Here is a 20963-nt window from a genome sequence, read left to right as displayed (position 1 = left end):
ATTTGCTGTTGCTGATGCTGGAAGTTATCGCATATTGATATTTGATAGTGAAGGTGTTGTACGTCAACGAATTGGTGGTACTAGTTGCGGTTTTGTTGATGGCAATTTTGAGACGGCACGTTTCAATTCACCACAAGGACTTGATGTTCTTGATGACGATGTACTAATTGTGGCCGATACTGAAAATCATGCTATACGCCAAATAACCTTGAGCACAAGACAAGTTGAAACATTAGCTGGCACAGGCCAATAGGGACATGATCGTGTGGGTGGTAGACAGGGTCCTTTGCAAAGCATTTCATCGCCTTGGGATATCGCTGCTTTTAGAACGCGCGATATGGATATGTCGTTGCATGTCGATGAACGTATTGTGCCAGAAAAAGCTATAGGTTTGGTAGCCATGGCTGGAACACATAAAATTTGGGGTTACTTTCCAGAGGGAATAATTTGGTGGAAATATCGACAATTAGATCCACGTACTTGTGTTGCCATTTGCGGAAATGGTATGGAGGAGAATCGTAATAATTCGTATCCACAAAATGCTACGTTTGCACAGCCATCTGGTTTGGTATTGATTGTACCAAAAAAATGTACTGTTTGGAAAAGGCTTTTAGGATCGGGGGCTAGAGTAATGGAGATAAATATCAATACGCAAAAACATCTCGCTTGACCGTGGTGCGACCAGCCTGGGTTTATGCTGCTTGTGAGAGATGCGATGAGGTGCAATTTCGTGCAACGACCGATAACTTTTCGCGTGAGCATAAATTGAAAGCGTTTGAAGGTCAAAAGATTTGTTTCTTTGGTTTCCCCGCGGATGAACATCAACATATGGTGGATGTTTTGATCAGTAATGGAGGCATGCCGGCAGAGTTGGACGATCCCGAATGCTCGCATGTCGTCATGCCTAATACTGGTGGCTATTTTCTCGAAGCCATAACCACCACTTGTAATTTTCCCAAACCCAATCCTCCAACTTACCCACATACAGATCCACCAACTACTAAACTCATCCCAAAATCTGATACATGTGACCATAAGCCACCAACAGATGTTGGAGAAGAAAGGACATTTCTTGCAGGCAAGACCGTAACCGAAATTATTAAGACTGAAGAAGTAATGACAAATGAGACTGATGTTGCTAAATCAATAACAGAACCTGGTGATAGTCAAACCAAACAAAAACAACAACATCGTCAAATGGATGTCGATGAAGCGCACACCAATGACAAAGCAATTGAATCTGATGAAAATGCGGATGATTACTACTTTGATGAGCGTTTAGTAATCGACTACGATCGTAATACAGAGTTACAGCTTGGTTCACCACTACCAGACGGTGTTGATATAGATGAAGCCGATGAAATAATTATCGCAGACAAACTGTCGAGTGTGAAGACGCCATAAAAGCAAAGTGTAATTTTATTGCCCAAATTTGATATAAACGCTAATTGGAGTGAAGTTACAGCAGGACATGAAAAAGGCAGAACCTCTAATGAAGTTAATGACAATGCTAGCACACGAATAAAATCTAACACAAGTGATGTTGTAGATGATCCTAATAACTACAGGACCACTGACGGTATTATACTTACAAAGGAAGCAGGGAATGCATTTCAAAATCCAAATCTTTCGCCAATATTAAATGAATAAAAAAAAAATAAATGTAAGGCGCGATAACCTCCGAAGAGATCTAAGGCCGAGCTTCTCTTCCAATTTGCGTCGTGCTCCTCTTGATTTTTCCCTACAAATTGGCCGGACGGGACCTACATGTTTTATGCCGACTCCGAACGGCATCTGCAAGGCAGATGAGTTTTCACTGAGAGCTTTTCATGGCAGAAATACAATCGGAGCGCTTGCCAGACACTGCCGAGGGGCGACCCCGCTTAGAAAAATTTCTTCTAATTGAAAAATCTTATCCAATATTAAATGCCTTGCCTGAAAAATGCCCGGCTATAGCACTGCAAACGCCAACTTTGAGATTCACCGAAAATGAACCAACAGCTATGGAGACAGACGATCTGAACGTGGATGATGCCGATTTCGATGAGCTTAATGATTTAAAGCGTAAACGTGAAAGCTTTGATAGCATTTCTCTAATGTCGATGGAGTCATTTGCTTTGCCAAATAGCACCAAAAAAACCAAAACTTATACGTACTGGTTCGATAACAAGATCAATACGCAGATCTATGAGTTTTGTGGCGGTGCGTTCACCGATTGCGAAAATATTACGCCCACGACGAAGTTCAGTAGCACTTGATGGCGCTGAAGAGCGTTGTAATGCAGATGAATCATTCTGTTCGATAGCATCCATGGAAACAACATTTAATGAATCGACACGCAAACCAGTCAAAGAAAAATTTCGTAGTCTACGTGATCGTATTACGCGTAGCAGTAGTAAAAAAGATAAATACAACAACACAACAAAAATACAGGCAACCACACCAGAGAAGGATGAAAAATGTGAACGCGAAATGCCAAGTAGTGGTTTTAAAAAAGCCCAAAGCGCCAGGTGTAGCGGATCGTTCTGATGGTCTGTCAGAACGAAATACATGTACATTGGATGAGCCACATCAACGCGATTTGGCATTGGAGCTGTGCGATGCAGCAATGACTCAGCAGCGAAATGGCTCTTCGACCACAAAATTAGGTAGACGTTTAACGCCCATACCAACTATGTATAAGGACCAGGTACTTGTATTGGGCACAGATGGTGTGGGTACTAAAATAAAGATTGCATAGCAGACTGAGCGTAAGGGAACTGTGGGTATCGACTTGGTGGCGATGTGCGTGAGTGATATTTTATGCACTGGTGCTGAACTGTTAACTTTTTCAAGCTACTATGCACGCGATGCATTGGTGGCCGAGCAAGGCAATGTAACACCCGCCGAAATGCAGCGTACATACACAAACAACCAACTAATGTAATATCTCCGTTTGGTTTGTAGTACTGTCATGCCAGCCCTTCCGAGTTGGAATTGAAGATCGACGATATGAAGGGAGCACAATAAGTATGAGAAGTGGATCACGATAATCCACATAAGGACGAAAACTGTGTCTTACGCAAAAATTGACCTCACGGTGGAACAATGGGAAACATAACATGTGACTGAGCGGTAGGTTGTTCACTCTGCGGTGGTTTCGTTGCAAGGTAGTTTCATTGGTTGTTAATTTTGTTTCAGACTTGTAAATCGGATCCCCTAGCTGCACACATCATGTCTGATCCATCCTTTCCTACTTCTTGGTCCGACACCCCTTAACGCATTTACAGCATGCATCGCTTGCCGGTATCACTCCACTGCCTCAAAGTTTACCGTGGGCTCTCATTTATGTCGTTGGATGGGCAATTATAGACGCGGTGTTGGACAGTACTCCAAGCTGCACTTGACGAGTGTGGGATTCCCATGGATTCAGCGTTGGTGGATAAGGTGCCTTAACAAAACTAGTAGGTCTCAGCTGGTCTGGTAAGTGTTACAGAAAACATCTTTTATTTTTAGTCTATTGAAGGAGAGCGACGTGGAACTCAGATCCCCTTCGGGAGCGTAGGGGGACTGTTGTATTTGTATTTATTAGGCAATTCATCCCAGCACAACAATTTGACAAAAATTATTTTACAGTGCTAGTCGGTAAAAGGCATAAAATAGGAACAATCTAATCTTGAAACTTAAAGCTAATGACTATGGCTAAGAAAAGGTTACAACAAATAATATATTTAATAAATAGTAAATAGATAAATAAAGGAATGATAGAGTACATTTGCTTAGAAGGAATCAGTATTTTAATTGTCTAGGTTATTATAGAAACTTGTTAATTCTTTATTGAAGAGCAGAGCATTGCTTGAAAGCCTAAGTCTAGAAGGGAGCGAGTTCCAAAGACGTATGGAATTAATGAAGAACTGGCGATCAGATATTAGCATACGATGTCTGAAGTGGATAAGGAGAACAGATCTAGACGACTGGAGAAAATTTAGCCTCCGATACAGATAGTCAGGTTCCTTCATATATATTAATTTATGTAGCGTAGTGAGCGTTTTAAGTTTAATAAGGTTATCGAAAGAAATGTTTAGCAACCTGTAAGCATGTTGAGAAACGTGGTCAAGTCTTTTCAACCCATAGACGTATCTAGCAATGTTGTTATACACAACATTCAGTTTCCTCTTACATACATAGTCACAATTGGAGTAAACCTCACAACCATAAAGGAGCGTAGGTATTAAGTACGCTTTTGCTATTAGTAGACGAATATGTAACGGAGTAAAATATTGTGTAAGCCAGAGTGTACGAAGCATCCCATACACTTTCCCCACTGTGCGGAAGATGTGATCTTTCCATGTCAGGGTTTTGTTAAAAACTATACCTAGATTTTTTGCCGTGTCAACGTATTCTATAATAGTGTTGTCTAAAATTAAATTTTCCATTCTACTTTTATCTAGTGACCTTCTATGAATGACTATACATTTCGACTTCTTAGGGTTAAGACATAAGCCGTTCATAGAAGCCCACGTACCAATTTGACACAAATCGTAATTTAAGTTATTAATACATGAACTGGTACGATCACTAGGACAGCACATATACAATTGTACGTCGTCAGCATAAATGTGAATATTACAATACTTGAGAACACCAGGCAAATCGTTTATATACAAAACAAATAACAGGGGACCAAGGATTGAGCCTTGTGGGACTCCTCTTAAAACACTGACGAAGTCAGACTTTCTGCTACCAACACTTACTGCCTGAGTTCGGTCGGCCAAATACGATCTGATTAGGGCTGTTGCACAGTTGGAGAAATTAAATAGGTTGTCCAACTTCTTGCAGAGAACGGTGTGGTCGACCGAGTCAAACGCTTTTGAATGGTCGAGAAGAGTCAGGAAAGCAGTAAAATTTTTGTCAACTTGTTCTCGAATATCCTCTATCACCGATAGGAGCGCCGTTTTACAGCTACGATTTGACCTGAATCCAGACTGGGAATCTGTGAGAAGGTTATTATTCTGCACATAAGTATTTATCTGGCAGTGCAAAATTCGTTCGACGACCTTGGAAAGGAAAGGCAGAATAGCTATAGGCCTATACTCCTTGTTTTGCTTGGGGATTGGGATTACCTTAGCAACTTTCCAACATTTGGGAAATACACAGGACGTCAGCACAGAGTTAACCAAGTAGGTTAAGTGAGGAAGGATTTTAGGAAGAATTATTTTTAAAAATTTCGGACATATACCATCGAACCCCATAGCATTAGACTTTACTGAAAGAATGGCTTGAACGACATCACACTCATCGACACTAGCAAACTCAAGAGGACCAAAATCAACATTAGCGCGAATACAATGATTATCAGCACATATATTGTCAGTTGAGATTGGCAGATTTACAAAATTTATATTTATCTAATTAATGTCTACATCAGGGAGGACAGAAATATCACATTTGGATTTTCCGATACCAATATGTTTAATCGACTTCCAGGTTTCCTTCGAACTCAAAGCAGCACTAAACTTGTTATTATAAAATTTCTGCTTAGCTGACCTAATGGCTTTGTTTGCAGCGATCCTAGCTGTTTTGAAGCAGTTGTGAGCCTCCAGGGTTTTGTATCTTTTCCATCGTGAGTAAGCAAGGTTACGCTGGTGAATTAAGTGTTTTAGATTGGCACTAAACCAAGGGGTATTATTGTGTGTAGCAGCTTTGAGTTTCACTGGCACATAGTTGTCGAAAAGCCTAATGATATGGTTCTGTAGGAATGATGCCTGATCATCGACCGATGTCAGTGTACGAATCAAGCTCCACTCAACCGACTCCACCGCTGCATTAAGGGAACTGTAATCTATGCTTCTAAAATCACGATATGTAAAGGAACATTGTATGTGTGACGTTTGGAAGTTGTAACTAAGAAATATTAGATCGTGTTTTGAAAAGCAAGATGCCGACAATTGATCGTAGTGGAGCAATTTCAGGGGATCATTCACAAAAAATGAATCCAGCAAAGAAGAATTTGAGTCAGTAAAGTGTGTAGGTGAAGTTAAATTGGTGGGAAAAAGTCCAAGAGACTCCATACTTAGCTTTAGAGTTGAGTCGACGAGAAGGTTGGAGTTGAAATCCCCAGCGATGATTATATTATCATAGCTTATAAGTAGAGGCTCGAGAAATTCAATAAAGCCAGAGAAGTCAACTCCACGATTAGGTCTGTATGCACAGCCGATAAGAAGCCTTTCATTATTTACAGAGAACACGTCTACGAACACATATTCGACAAGATCACTTGGACTAGCACTGCAGCAAAGTTTACAGGATAAACTACTTTTAACATATATAGCAACACCACCACCATGACCACGTCTATCAGCCCTGAACAGTTGATATCCATTTAGTTGCACCAAATCATTTTTGTGACATGAAGAAAACCAGGTTTCGGAAATACATATAACATCTATATCAGAACCCTCAGATATGAATCTCAATTCATCCAGCTTTTTATATAGGCTTTGCGCATTAAGATGGATGACTTTGAGCCCTTTAGTACGTTTGTTGAATACGCGCAACAGTGTATGTAAGCAGTCTTTGGAACTAGACAACCTATAGTCTAGGACCATCACTATATATGGGATATAAAGAATGCTCTGCGATGCGTAACAATAAAGACAACATAAGTGATTGTTTACAAGTATGATAGGGAGAGATAAAGACAGAAACGAACAGACTCAAGAACTTAAGTAATATACCATACATAGAAATTAATTTATTGATCATTATTCGTTGGCGCATCATCAACTCGAAAGGAACTCGCGCTTTCTTCGCCGGTATTCTCAAGACGCTCTAGAAAAGCCAAGCTATGTATTGCTTCAGGGCTGGCGTTGGCTGTTCGTCTGATATGTACCAGACCCTTCTTAGAAAAAACCGCCACCACCTTCCTTTTCTTCTTTAGACGGATCGCTGCCTTGAAGATCGCATAGTTTTGCCTAGACAGCGAAGCATTTACATAAATCGGAGCATTTGAATTTATGCCCACATGAACTAATTGCAGACCTTTGATGTTTGGATTGTTTTGGCGCCTAAAGGTGCCTATACTTTTTAGCAATTTGTTTCTGTCTGTCGGCGACTGAAATTTGATTATTACGGCCGGATCTGTCACGCTGTTGTCTATTTTCCGTAGCCGAAAAATGCTCATTATAGGTATTGGTTGCAATCTAAGAGTGGAACAGAGGTGATGAAAGACACTTGCTAAGTTTTCTCCTTCCTTAAAGGGAATTCCGTGTACACGGACTTCACTTGCGGCAATATGGCTCTCTTGCTTTGACGCATTGTTTTTGAGTTTTTTTACTTCCTCTTCGAGATAACCAACGCGCTCGAACACACTCTCCAGCTGAGTAACTCTTGCATTAAGCTCACTGACCTCTTTCTTCAGCACCACAAATTTGTCTTCTAGTTTTTTGCATACGAATTCGATGAGCCTTTTTTCCGAGTCCAAAATTTGCTTAGCAATCAGATCGTTGAACTTAGCAAATCGCTGATCCATGCTTTGCATTAAACTAGGAGAGAAGCCGCTGATCCGTTGCACCTTTTTGGCGCTATCAACCTCGTTATTAAGGTCGTCACCACGACGTTTACCATTGACTTGATCCATGGTGTTCGAAAAAAAAAACGGGCCAAAAAATATTGCTCCAAGAAACTGGGTGGCAGCTCTAACGCAGCTTAGATTATTATGACGCAGGCTTCAAGTTTAGCATAGACGCAAACCACAAAATAAAGCTTGAAGCACAAACTTCAGTGACTATAAAACTTTTGGCGGGAAGATACACAGTTGATGAAGGTGTCAAAGAAAAACAAGTTGACTAACAACAACAAAGCAGGAGCACCAATCGCAATATACTGCCAAGTTAGTAAAGTTGAATTGGAGATTACCTGGACAGAGGATCTTACTTTCCACAGACAAATGTTACGTTTATTAATGTTTAGACACAGGTTGTAAGAATTAAGACTCACAATAAACAATGAATTTGAAAATTTTAAGAGGAGCACAAATTACTTTAGCTTTCACACACCAGGGTTGCCAACTTCACCATATGAATACTTTGATGATCGAAAACTGAATATAGTTTTCAATCATTTTTGGAGTCATATGCGAATCGAATATGTTTACTTTAGATAGTCAACAATTTTTTAGTCATTTTCCATTCAGCTTTCTGAATCTTCCCTGATTATCTTGATTGACTGATTAATGAATATTCTACGTGTTAAAGTTTTACATCTCATCGAAGATTTTATTTGGTCTGAGATATGAATCAGAAATGATTATTTAAGCATAATCACATTTAAGATACATTTTTTTTTCGAAAATAAATAAACTTTTGAACCGAAAATACCTTTGAATCTGAACGTTTTTAATCATCCTGGGGCATGATGTTTGAATGTTTTGAGTCGCTGGATATTCTGGTGGTGATATGATTTTTTTTTTTTTTTGGGGTACGCGGTGGCAGATAGTTTATCTGCTTTAGGCTTCTGTTGGCCTCGTTCGTGGTGAACGAGAGCTGGGTTATGGGGTTTGTTGGCCTCGTTCGGAGTCAACGAGAGCTGGGTTACGGGGTTTGTTAGAACGGTTGGGAGTTACAAGTCTTCCTCACCCTCACTGGATGCTGGTAGTAGGACCAATTTCGTGATTGGTCTGGTGGTTTGTCCCCTTGCCGTATCCAGTTCGACGACTCGAACTCGGTTATCGGGGCCATAATGAAGGGTGGCTATCCGACCTAGTCTCCATTCATTGGGGGGCAGATTATTCTTAATGACGGCTAGGTCTCCCTGTTTAAGGTTTGATTGTGGATGCTTCCACTTAACGCGCTTCTGCAATTCGGTGAGATACTCCGTTTTCCACCGTTTGCAGTAGGTTTGATGCAGCGCCTTAAGTTTTTCCCATCGATTGACGAGAGAAGCGCGATTCTCGCTGACGTCAATCTCGGGTGGCGCTAGTAGGTGGCCCCCGACTAGGAAGTGTCCGGGGGTAAGTGGCTCCAGGTTGGACGGGTCATTGGACGATGGGCTTAGGGTCGGGAGTTGAGACAGGATTCAATCCTACACAGAAGGGTGCTAAACTCCTCTAGAGTAAATTTATGATCCGATGTGATCTTTTTGAAATGAGTTTTGAAACTCTTGACTCCCGCTTCCCACAGCCCGCCCATATGAGGAGCAGCGGCTGGTATGAAATGCCATGTCAGGGTTTGGTGGGCGTATTTCGAGAGGGTTTGGTCGCGCGCATCAACGAGGAATGCCTTGAACTCCGAGCGGAGAGCCCTCGACGCACCGACAAAGTTCGTCCCGTTGTCGGAGTACAGGTTTTTCGGGCATCCTCGTCTGGCGACAAGCCGACTAGAAACGCGGCGGTACTGAGGTCTTTAGTCGCCTCTAAGTGGATCGCCTTAGTCGCAAAGCAGACGAATAGGCAGACGTAACCCTTGGACATGCGGCATCCTCGTCCGCTTTAAGACTTCATGTCAAACGGTCCGGCAAAATCCACCCCGGTGTTGGTAAATGCCCTAGAAAAGGTAGTGCGTTCCGCAGGGAGAATTCCCATGAGTTGCGTCGGGGAACGTTTGCGGAATAGCGTACAGGCCTTGCAGTTGTGGATGATGGATCGGATCATGTTTTTGACCCGTGGTATCCAATACTGCGTGCGTAGGAGCCGCAGCATTAGTTGGTTTCCGCCATGTATGGAAATGGTGTGGACAAACTGGACTAGGAGACGGGTGAGTCGGCAGGCGTAAGGGAGGATTATTGGGTGACGCTCGTCGACGGGAACGTCTCTGGATGCGTTTAGACGACCCCCCACCCGAAGTACATTATCTTCGTCGATAAAGGGGTCTAGAGATAGAATCTCGCTTTTGGTCGCGATGGGTTTCCTAGTTCTCAGAGGGCTTATTTCTTCGGCATAGTGGTTGGTTTGGGATATCCTGATGAAGCGGCTAGTCGTAGCCTTAATTTCGTCAGGCGAAATCTGGTGCGACTCTGCTTTAAAGGACGTTTTCGTTTTTGGATGCGTTCTATTCGAGAATCTTACAATGTAGGAGATTACTCGCAACGCCCTTGATAGATCGGAAAACCGATCAAGAATATCCTCGCTATTGTTAAGGTTCGTTGCTGCATGCACTTTTACTCGTTTTTCTTCAATGTTTGTGTGGTACTCCTGTTCGCCTTGAGATGGCCATTCCGCTTTGCCTTCTTTCAGCCAAGAAGGTCCCTGCCACCACAAAGAGTTGTCAACTAGGTCCGTGGCTGGAAGTCCTCTGCTGGATAAGTCGGCTGGATTTAATGCGGACTCGACATGATGCCATGCTTTCGTTCCTACCTTCTCCACGATTTTTGTCACCCTGTGAGCTACAAATGTTGACCAGGAATACGGGGGTTTTCGAATCCATGCTAGGACGATGGTCGAATCTGTCCATAGGTGAATGTTAAATTTTGCTTAAGTTCAGGTTCTCCATCACTGTTTCCAAAGTCTCAGCCAGCAAGACGGCACCGCATAACTCCAATCTTGGTAGTGAAATTGTTTTTACTGGTGCCACCCTCGTTTTTGCCATGAGTAGACTAACGTATGTCCTATCGTTGATTTTAGCTCGCACGTAAACCGTATCTGTGTAGGCTTTTTCGGACGCGTCACAGAAGCCATGAATTTTTATATCGTTGGTTGGGGTGAAGTGCACCCACCGAGGTATACGAATCCGGTTAATGTCGGGGTACTCCTGCATAAAGGTTTGCCACCGATCTAAAGTGATTGCGGGTACCGGTTCATCCCAGTCCGTCCCCTCCAGCCAAATGTTCTGCATTAGTATCTTGGCTACGATGATAACTGGAGCAAACCAGCCTAACGGGTCGAAGAGTTTGGCGATGGCCGATAGGATCGCCCTCTTTGTTAAGATATCCTGGTTTTCGATTGGTTTCGCTGTGAAATAAAAATAGTCGGAATGCGCGTTCCAACGGATGCCTAGGGTTTTTACCATGCTCGCGTCCTCGAACACCAGAAAGTCTTCCGTAAGCCTGTGAGGTTTGGGTATGCTCTGTAGTATCCTACTGCAATTAGAGGTCCACTTTCACAGAGGGAATCCTGCTGACTTTAATGCAGCTGTGATTTCATCGCGAGCCGCGATTGCTGCCTCGATGCTATTCCCCCCTGCAAGGACGTCATCGACGTACATACTGTTTCGCAAGATGTGCGCTGCGGTTGGCAGAGATGCCTCGACGTCATCAGCAAGTTGATGTAGGGTTCTGATCGCTAGATAGGGGGCACAGTTTACCCCAAAGGTTACCGTGTTGAGCTCAAACACGCTGACAGGGTCCTCTGCTTTGAGTCGAAAAACTATTCTTTGGTATTGGGTTTGATTTTTCTTTACCCAAGTTTGCCTGTACATCTTCTCAATGTCGCTGTTGAAGACGTACTTGTATAATCTCCATCGGAGGAGCAGTATTGTTAAGTCAGATTGAAGTACTGGGCCGGTGTGTAGCACATCGTTCAGGCTTGTGCCATTGGATGTCGGGCACGACGCGTTGAATACGACCCTTACTTTAGTCGTTGTGCTTTCTTCTTTGATCACCGCATGATGCGGTAAGAAATAGCAATCAGTTCATTGTGGTGGTACTACGGTGTGCACCTTAGACATGTGCCCTAACGTGACTTATTCTGTCAGTACCCTATTGTATTCCGTCTGTAGGGCCGGTGTCTTGGCTAGGCGTGTCTCGTTCCGATAGAACTGAGAGCAGACGCTCTTGAGAGATGGGCCCAAACAGACGGTTTTTGGGAAGCTTTGTTTGAATGGAAGGGCGACGATATATCTTCCATCTGAATTCCTTTCCGTTGTGTTTTTATATAGTGCCTCGCAATAGGCATTATCTTCGGTCAAAGCCTTTTTTGTAGGTACGTTTTCAAGTTCCCAGAAAGCAGCTAGCTGCTTGTCTAGGCTAATTTCATTGAAGAAGGATACTCGTGTATTGGTTGGGTGAGGTGCATCTGCACGACCGGTTAAAATCCAACCGAAGACGGTTTCTTGGGCGAGAAGCGTATTTAGAACGTTCTTCCGTATACCGTTCAGTATTATCTGGGGGTATGAGTATGAGGTCGACTGGTTCATTAATGAAGAACCTCTTATCCTCCAGAATCAGATCAGGGAACGCTTGCCGAGTCGTTGCGCTCACTTGGCAAGTCGGAAGGTCCCCTGTTAATTGAGGCAGGACTAGGGCCACTGTATTGATGCTTACTAAGGGGTCTTTAAGCCAACCTAGCGTAATCGCACATGATTCCTTTACCTGTGCAGATGGTGTATTATTTATTCCTGACACCTGCACATGCACACGTTTGGATGGAAGGTTTATTCGCTTTTTTAGTCTTTCTGTTATGAAAGAGCATTCGGACCCAGAGTCTATCAGCGCTCTGGCGGAAAATTTCACTCCGTTGTAGATTATATTAACCCGTGCTGTTCCTAATAACACCCCTATTGTTGTGTTAGCATGACACGAAGAGACGTTATTAGCATTATCTTGTCTTTTTTCAGACTCCATCCTTGCCCTAGCCTGTTGTGAGGTTGAAGGGGTATTGTCGGTGGCGTTTTGAGTCCACCTTTGAGGAGTTGTCTTTGGTTGTGCTGTCGGAAGATGGAGCAAGGTGTTGTGCCTTGCGTGGCACGTGCTGCAATTAAATTGGCTAGTGCATCGTGTCAAGGTGTGTCCACCCGACAGACAATTCAGACAGTAACTATTGTTTTTGACAAATTCGATTTTTCCTGACGTGGAAAACCTACGGAATTTTTGGCAATTTCGTAATTTGTGCTCCGTACTGTTGCACATCTTACATGCCGACTTTGGTACGCTGGCTTGGTAAACCCCGAGTTTCGTAGAATTTTCCCTAGAATTCGAATTCTGACTTTTGGGTGTTTTTGTCGTTTTATTACCCCTAAGATCGGAAACCGTCTCTAATGTCTGGAAGCGATTGGACAGGAATTTGTCTATATCCTCCCATTTCGGAATATCTGTTTTTCGTTCTACGGTCTGTTCCCAAAGAGCCAGTGTAGATTCAGGGAGTTTTGTGGAGCATAAGTACGTTATAATTGCATCCCAATTTGTGATGTCAATATTATGACATTGTAGCGCAGAAATGCAATTGTTTATCTCCCGTTGAAATTTTTTGATTGAGGTTCCACACTCCTGTTCGACTGCCGTCAGATTAAACAAAAGTTTTAGTTGTGTGTTGACGAGGATACGTTTATTTTCGTACCTGTCGCTTAGATTTTTCCAGGCGGTTGCAAAACCCTCGTTTGTTAATGAGCACCTGCCCACTATTTCTTTTGCCTCCCCTTGAGTTTTTTGTTTTAGATAATATAATTTCTCGACATCTTTCAGATCAGTATTCTTTCAGATTCAGTATCGCCGTGAACATATCTCTAAAGGCTGGCCAGGAAAGATAGTCGCCTTTAAATACATCGGTGTCACAAGGCGGCAGCCGCATTTTATGTCCACGGCGCGAAGAGTCTTCATCCTTTGTTTCATCCTTGGCCGGCTGTGGGGTGATAGCTTCGGCTTCAGCCGCTACAGCAGACATACATTGCAGGTAGCATGCGAAGCAACTTTTATTCTTCTTTCTTAGTGAGCTGAGCTCGTCTTTGGACAGCTCAGAATTGCTGAGAAGACTTTCATATGTGGACTTGGTTTTCTTGCATAGTGCCCTTAGCTCCTCTTGCAGTAGTGCAAGGTTGTGCTTGTTCCGGGATTCGGCCGGGGTGGAGTTGAAATCTTGTTGAAACTCGGCTATGGAATCAGCCAATCTAATATAAGTCTCCATTGATTTTATTAATTTGAATATCTTGATTCTTTAAAAGGTTCAAGCTTGGAGGCAAAATACTTAGTGGCGTTGGTGTGTATCTAACCGTAGCAAAAATTACAAGTGTGTTTTGTTTTTTGAACGTAGCCCAGATATCAATCCTGCTGTGATTGTGCTGTATAAGTAAAATCTTTAAAAACACACGGATTGAAACTCTGAACTGATTGTATGTGTTAACACGAAAGCAATCTTATGTGAATTTAGTGATAAGCGACAAAAATGACTCAGATGTAAATCTTGACGTGAATGTAATGTGTGGCCAGTGATATGAACCACTTATAGAGATCCTCACGAGGATTATGTAAGCCACAGATAGAAATCCTGACGAGGATTTAATGTGTATACAGTGTTATAGATAGAAATCCTGACGAGGATTTAATGTGTATGTAGTGATATGCAGCACAGATAGAAATCCTGAAATGTTCTAGTGTGTACAAAGTGATATCAAACACAGATAGAAATCCTGACGAGGATTTAATGTGTCTACAGTGATGTGCAATGCAGAGAAGAGAAATCGTCTGCAAATATTTAATGTGCCTAAAGGGTGTATTGGACACAGATAGAAATATTTTCCAAAAATTTGGCGTGTTTAAAAAGAGTTAAAAAAAAGCAGATGTAATCCCGATGTGGATATGGTGTGTCAACTTCGAGATTTAAGATACAAATCGAAATCCTCTGGATTTAATGTGTGTAATTCTAGAAATTTCAACCACAGTTAGAAATCCCGATGAGGATTTAATGTGTGTACCTAGTGATATGAAACACAGATAGAAATCCTAACGAGGATTTAATGTGTATACAAAGTGAAAGTGAACGCTGAGTATTCCCGAGTAGCCAACCAGGGATCTTTCCCAATATAAAAAAATAAATTTGTTTATCCCACTTACTGTGGAAAATTACGATTTAAACTATTTATTAAGAAAAAAATGAGAAAAATACAAGCTATATAATATAGTGATATAGTTTATTTGTGTGATCAAGCCACTAGCCACCCAAAGCAGTGCTAATTTTTTGGATTTTGGTATTATTCCAGCTCGCAAACTGATTAATAAAGCGAATTCTGTGATAGACAAGCTAAGGCTATCAACCAAGTGAAAATATGGTTCCTGACTAGACGACGGGGGGTACAATACAGTGCAGTGATGAGTGCGAAAAAAAACTAAAAAAAATTCACCGAATGTCTGCCTTGAGCGGTGTCGAGTAACCCTTACCACTGGTGGGGGGAATTACCCGATCGTCAAAAGGCGTTGTGTGCTTAGTAATCACGAAATCTAACAATTTCACTTGCTTTGCCTCTTTTTGTAACTATCACGGAGTGCACTTTTACGTAAAACACGTAAATTAAATTAAAAAAAATATGTGCAATACCAAGCAACCACGTACCTTGTGTTTTCGATGTGATGCGAATGGACTGTATGAGTGATAGTAATATTATGATGATGTGATAAATGGACTGTATGCGATAATAATGGACTGTGTGATGAAGTGATCCCGATGCTAATGGACTGTATGTGATGTTGATTAGTGGACTGTTTGATGTTGTGATGATGATGTGATAATGTATTGACGGATTGTATGTGATGATTTTGTGGCTGTATGTGTGTTATGACCAGTTGGACTGTATGTGTGCTCATTTGTTTTGTTTCGCTGATTACTTTTCCCATGCTGGTTGATTTTAATAATTAATATATATTTTTTATTTTGCTTTATCCAAACTATGGCAAATTGGCAAAATTTTAAATACGTGCTGTTTTCTCTGGGGTTTTGAAGTTAGCGTCTGAATATTACTTTCCTTGGCGCGTAAGGACCAATGTTTTGCGGGGCAGTGTAGACCCAGGAAGTCGGGCGGGTGCGTCGCAAATAAAAGAAAAGAAAAGACCGAGTTAGTATCACACAATAACAATCTTTATTCACTATATTAAAGAGAACACTCTTTGCTTTGTTTATTGCAAGGGGTTTAACAAATTCAAATCCAAAGGGCATGTGCACATTTAAATTTAGGCAAGTGATTAATTGGAAATCTAGATTCAATAACAATCGCAAATATTAAATTGTAAAAATATATAACCCCACAAATTAGAGAATTAATTACAGCACACTTTACTATGCACTTGGCAAATTCACATGTAGGAAAATTAGTAATTTCAAATATTAATTATAATGAGAATCGCAACTTAGGAAAAAATGAAAAATGTGGAAAATGGTTGGTTTGTATAACTCACCTTGGGCTAGCTGCTGGCTCGTGAGCGTTCCAAAATAGAAAAAGAATTAAAAACGAAAAAGGTCCGCACCTGCCGATAGCTAACTTTCGTCGAGTTTTTCCCTTTGAAGTTAGCGCTCGGCAGGGGTGGGCCGTTACCGGTAAATAATAATATTGCCAAAAAATTTGCATTAGGGTGGTAGCGAATATTTAGGCGGGTGGCCTAAACACTAATAAACGGACACTCTAATAACCGGACGCGGACAAAGTATTTCAAACCATTTTCATATAAAAATGATAATAAAGTATGCAAATATTCGTTACTTCCAAAAATGTCTTAGATAAACTATGTACAATATAACTTATATGTGGTATATTTTTTGTGACTTCATCCCTTATAAGCGGACATCTCCCATAGCCGCACAAAAACACTGCGACGGTGAGTGTCCGCTTATAAGGAATTTCACTGTATAACGTTTTGGTAATGAGCTCCTTAAACAAAAATATAAAAAATATGTAAAATCAAATATGGTGAAATTACTTGAAATTGAATTGAAAAATAGCTTTTTCCACACCACCAGGGAGGTACGCCGTCATAATTCAAAAAAACACGAACTTTTAGATAAAAACGAAGAAATGTGCTAAAGGAATTTAGCCCATTTCACACCACCCGTTAGGTGTGCAATTGGCGCTTTACCGAGTTAAATTTATAATATAAAAATAAGTCGGATTTTCTTTCCTGGCGCTTTAACTCCAGAACGCATGAACCGATTTCCACGGTTTTGCATTCGTTGGAAAGGTCTCGGGCTCCGTGAGGTTTATAGCAAAGAAAATTTAGCATCAACGTCTCAAGATATAGGACAAAACGTGGACCCGGGTATCCCTAGAATGTATTTATAGAATATGGATAACAGGTGAAAGCTGTTGATGAGCGCTTTGGTAGAGGGTAATTTTCATACCACTGGGTGACTAGGGTCTCGAGATATAGGCCAAAACGTGGGCCCGTGAACGCCTAGATAGTGTTTTTACATTATGGGTATCAAATTAAAGTTGTTGATGAGTGCTTTAGTACAGGGTATTTTTCATACATATTGGTGATTAGGGTCTCGAGATATAGGCTAAAACGTGGGCCCGGATACATCTAGAATGTGTTTTTACATTATGGATATCAAATTGAAGCTGTTGCTGTATGCTTTAGTATAGGGTAAGTTTTATACCCCTGTGTGACTAAGGTCTCAAGATATAGGCCAAAACATGGACCCGGATGTAGGTTATAATTAAAAGTTCTTTTTTTTTAACGTTTTTTGAATTATATTTTATTTTGATCTTTTAACTTTTTTTATTTTACCAACTTCCAACAATAAAAATTTTTGATAACTAAAAAATCAATATTGAAATTAAAATATTGATAATACATTTAAAAATTACAAATTTCAAAGTAACTAAAATGCAAAGTTAAATAAAAATAATAAGAACCCTACATTACTCCCCCTTCAAGAAAATTTATCATTAAACAAATTGAATGTAACTCCCTTTTTATGTAAATTCTTGGTGTTGTTTTTGTCTGTTGTTTCAATTATTGCAGGTTTTAATCTATCAATAGGAATAGTTTTAATATTATTATCTATTTCAAGTTTAAAATATTTTTGGTCTTTTTCTACAACTTTGTGAGGTCCTTCATATGGTTGTTGTAATGAATGTTTATTAATGACTCGAACAAATGCAAATTTACAAGTTTGAAGATCTTTTGGAACGTAAATTCCAGTATCAGAATCTTTATGATGACTTAAATTTGATCTAACATTTCGAAAATGTTCACGTAAATTACTTAAAATTTCAGTTGATGAGAAATTTTTAGCTGATGGCACAACAAGTTCCCCTGGCAAACGTAAATTTTGACCGAAAACCATTTCCGCTGGTGTAGCCGAAATATTTCTTTGTAAATAGATCGCAAACCAAGTAATATGACAGGTAACTCATCATACCAATTATTTGTGTCCTCTCTAGCTATTGTAACGAATTTGCTGCAAATCCTCTTATTTGCTCTTTTGCTAGGTTCGTATCGCTAAACTGTTGAATAAATAACTCCAATATTGAATAATGGAAAAATGGCCTTTATTAAAATACTTCACAATAACACTCAAACTGTGCAACGAATAGCTTAAAAACCGAACTGATAGCTTAAATGAAACTGACTTTCAAAATAATACTGCTATTGCTCGCTAGATAAGGTCTTAGTCATAACTGCTTGACAACTCAAATCAAACTGAATTCCAGCGCCTCTACAATTGTCGCCTTTTATACTCTTTGATTTCAACCTTCGCATCTTCTAGAATCTACTAGTCCAGCAGCTCTCAAACTTCTCAGCTGTAACTACAATTGCACAATTTTATATTTTTTCTCATTGCATACTTATAGGAGTATCTCAGATATATGCATGTGTTAGTGCATTGACTCTCCGCTGCTCGTATACGTACATGGTACATATATGTAGAGGCAGTTATTGTTTCGTTTATGTAGATACATAATGATTGAATTATTGATGTGAGATGGCAGCACTCCTTAGTTTTGCTAATATTCGTACCACTGCCCTCCACCTAAGTCTGATCGTCCCGATCAGACAAGTCTCTCGTTCTAAACGCTGCTAGCATCGCCAAATGTACCACTCTTCTACTCCGTGGTTTCTCAATGCTTTGTATGCGGTAGATGATATCACTGATCTTCTTCACAACCTTGCACGGGCCTTCCCAACTGCACCGAAATTTGGATGGAACACCTTTCCGCCGGTGAGGGTTGTATAACAGTACCAAATCTCCCGCCAAGAAACCTTTCGAATTATTGTTCTCATGGTACCTGTGTTTCATCGTACTACTCAATACCCTGGTTCGTTCCTTCACACTCTGTTGTTTGGACGATGAACTACTTCGTAGAGCTTGCGCTGGATGGATTTGCTTTGCATAATCAGTATCGTTCCCACGTTTCCCCACAGTAGTGCGCTCTGGCATGAAACTACCCTCGCATTCTTTCTCGGAAATTCGTTGCTTCGTTATCCTGCATCTTTCAGGTTTTGTCAATGCCAGTGTTTCTCTCGCAGGTACTTTTGATTTTGATTTATTTGGCCCATTCGATCTATCGACCTTTGCCTTTGACTTTCGTGGTCTTTGTCGAGTCTTTTTCACCAGTACCCGATTACTGCTGAACCCTTTTTCCAAACTAAAGTTAAGTGGTATGTCCTGGTTCTTCTATTTGGTTTTTGGTAGCGGTTTTGCAACTCAATTTGGAATAACTGTTTTCTATGCTCGCTTCCACAACGTCGTTCTACAGCAGCCATCAATGCTTCATAATTGTTCCGCTCTCCTTCGGGAATCGTCTGTAGATTTCCGATGCTGGCCCCTTCAATGCCACGAACAGTGCAGCAACTTTATCTTCCGCATTCCAGTTGTTCACTGCTGCGGTCTTCTCCAATTGTAGCTTAAAGACCTGGAAAGGAACAGAACCGTCAAAGGATGGTATTTTTACCTTTGGATTACTAGTTGAAACTGCTGGGCGATTTAGTTGCAACTGCTAGATACGTCCTCTCAAAGCATCCACCTTGGCCTCGATTTTTTCTTCAAACTGTAAAATTTTTGTATCTTGCGCCTCCAGCTTCGAGGAAATACGTTCTTCTTGCTCTTCCAGTTGAGCAGAAATCTGCGTTGATATCCGTGCTGAAATTTGAGCCGACATTTCGGATATCCGTGCCTCTTGTGCTTCAATCTTCGCTGTTATACGGTTCTCCTGCGATTCCAGCTGAGATGACATTTGCGGCGACATTTCGGACATACGCGTTTCTTGTGCTTCCATCTTCGATGTTATTCATGTCTCTTTGGATTCCATCTGTGATGACATATACGTTTTCTGTTCTTCTAGTTGAGATGACATATACGTTTTCTGTTCTTCCATCTTGGATGTTAAACGTGTCTCCTGCGATTCCAGCTGAGATGCCACTGTCGATGTTTGAGCAGTTATTGCAGCCAATATCATGTACAAGTCTGTGCTCGTAACTGTCTGCGATGTTTCGTTTTTCTCTTCAATTTTTGCTGTTGTTTCGTCCCCATCAGGATAAAAGACAAACTCGTCCACATCAGTTCCTTGCGACTCCATTACCTCTCGTAGCCGTGCTTGAAGTTCGATCTTATTGCCGGTTGTATTTAATCCACGGTTCTCCAACTCCTTTTTCAGTTGCTGGATCTTCAATTCACTGAACTTTGCCATGTCCAAGTTGTATTCCCAATCTTCGGAATTTATTCAACAATTCCTCTTCTGACACCAATTGTAACGAATTTGCTGCAAATCCTCTTATTTGCCCTTTTGCTAGGTTCGTATCGCTAAACTGTTGAATAAATAACTCCAATATTGAATAATGGAAGAATGGCCTTTATTAAAATACTTCACAATAACACTCAACTGTGCAACGAATAGCTTAATAACCAAACTGATAGCTTAAAGGAAACTGACTTTCAAAATAATACTGCTATTGCTCGCTAGATATCGTCTTAGTCGTAACTGCTTGACAACTCAAATCAAACTGAATTCCAGCGCCTCTAGAATTGTCGCCTTTTATACTCTTTGATTTCAAACTTCACATCTTCTAGAATCTACTAGTCCAGCAGCTCTCAAACTTCTCAGCTGTAACTACAATTGCACAATTTTATCATTGCATACTTATAGGAGTATCTCAGATATATGCATGTGTTAGTGCATTGACTCTCCGCTGCCCGTATACGTACATGGTACATATATGTAGACGCAGTTATTGTTTCGTTTATGTAGATACATAATGATTGAATTATTGATGTGCATTCACGTCACTGCTTAGCATTGGCTTAGAGATGGCAGCACTCCTTAGTTTTGCTAATATTCGTAACACTATTA

General features: G+C 40.9%; 1 protein-coding gene and 1 pseudogene across 4 annotated transcripts in view; one reads left to right on the top strand and one right to left on the bottom strand.

Annotated features, from left to right (window-relative positions):
• Positions 1 to 20963, bottom strand: part of LOC137236796 (solute carrier family 22 member 3) — a 514473-nt gene that overhangs the window by 251630 nt on the left and 241880 nt on the right. The window lies entirely within an intron of this gene.
• LOC137238611 (uncharacterized) lies at positions 338 to 2926 on the top strand (annotated as a pseudogene).

Source organism: Eurosta solidaginis, chromosome 1 (genome assembly GCF_040869045.1).
Source record: "Eurosta solidaginis isolate ZX-2024a chromosome 1, ASM4086904v1, whole genome shotgun sequence".
Lineage (NCBI taxonomy): Eukaryota > Metazoa > Arthropoda > Insecta > Diptera > Tephritidae > Eurosta > Eurosta solidaginis.
The sequence above is the reverse complement of the archived record's forward strand: the minus strand, read 5'-3'. Positions and strand labels throughout refer to the sequence as shown.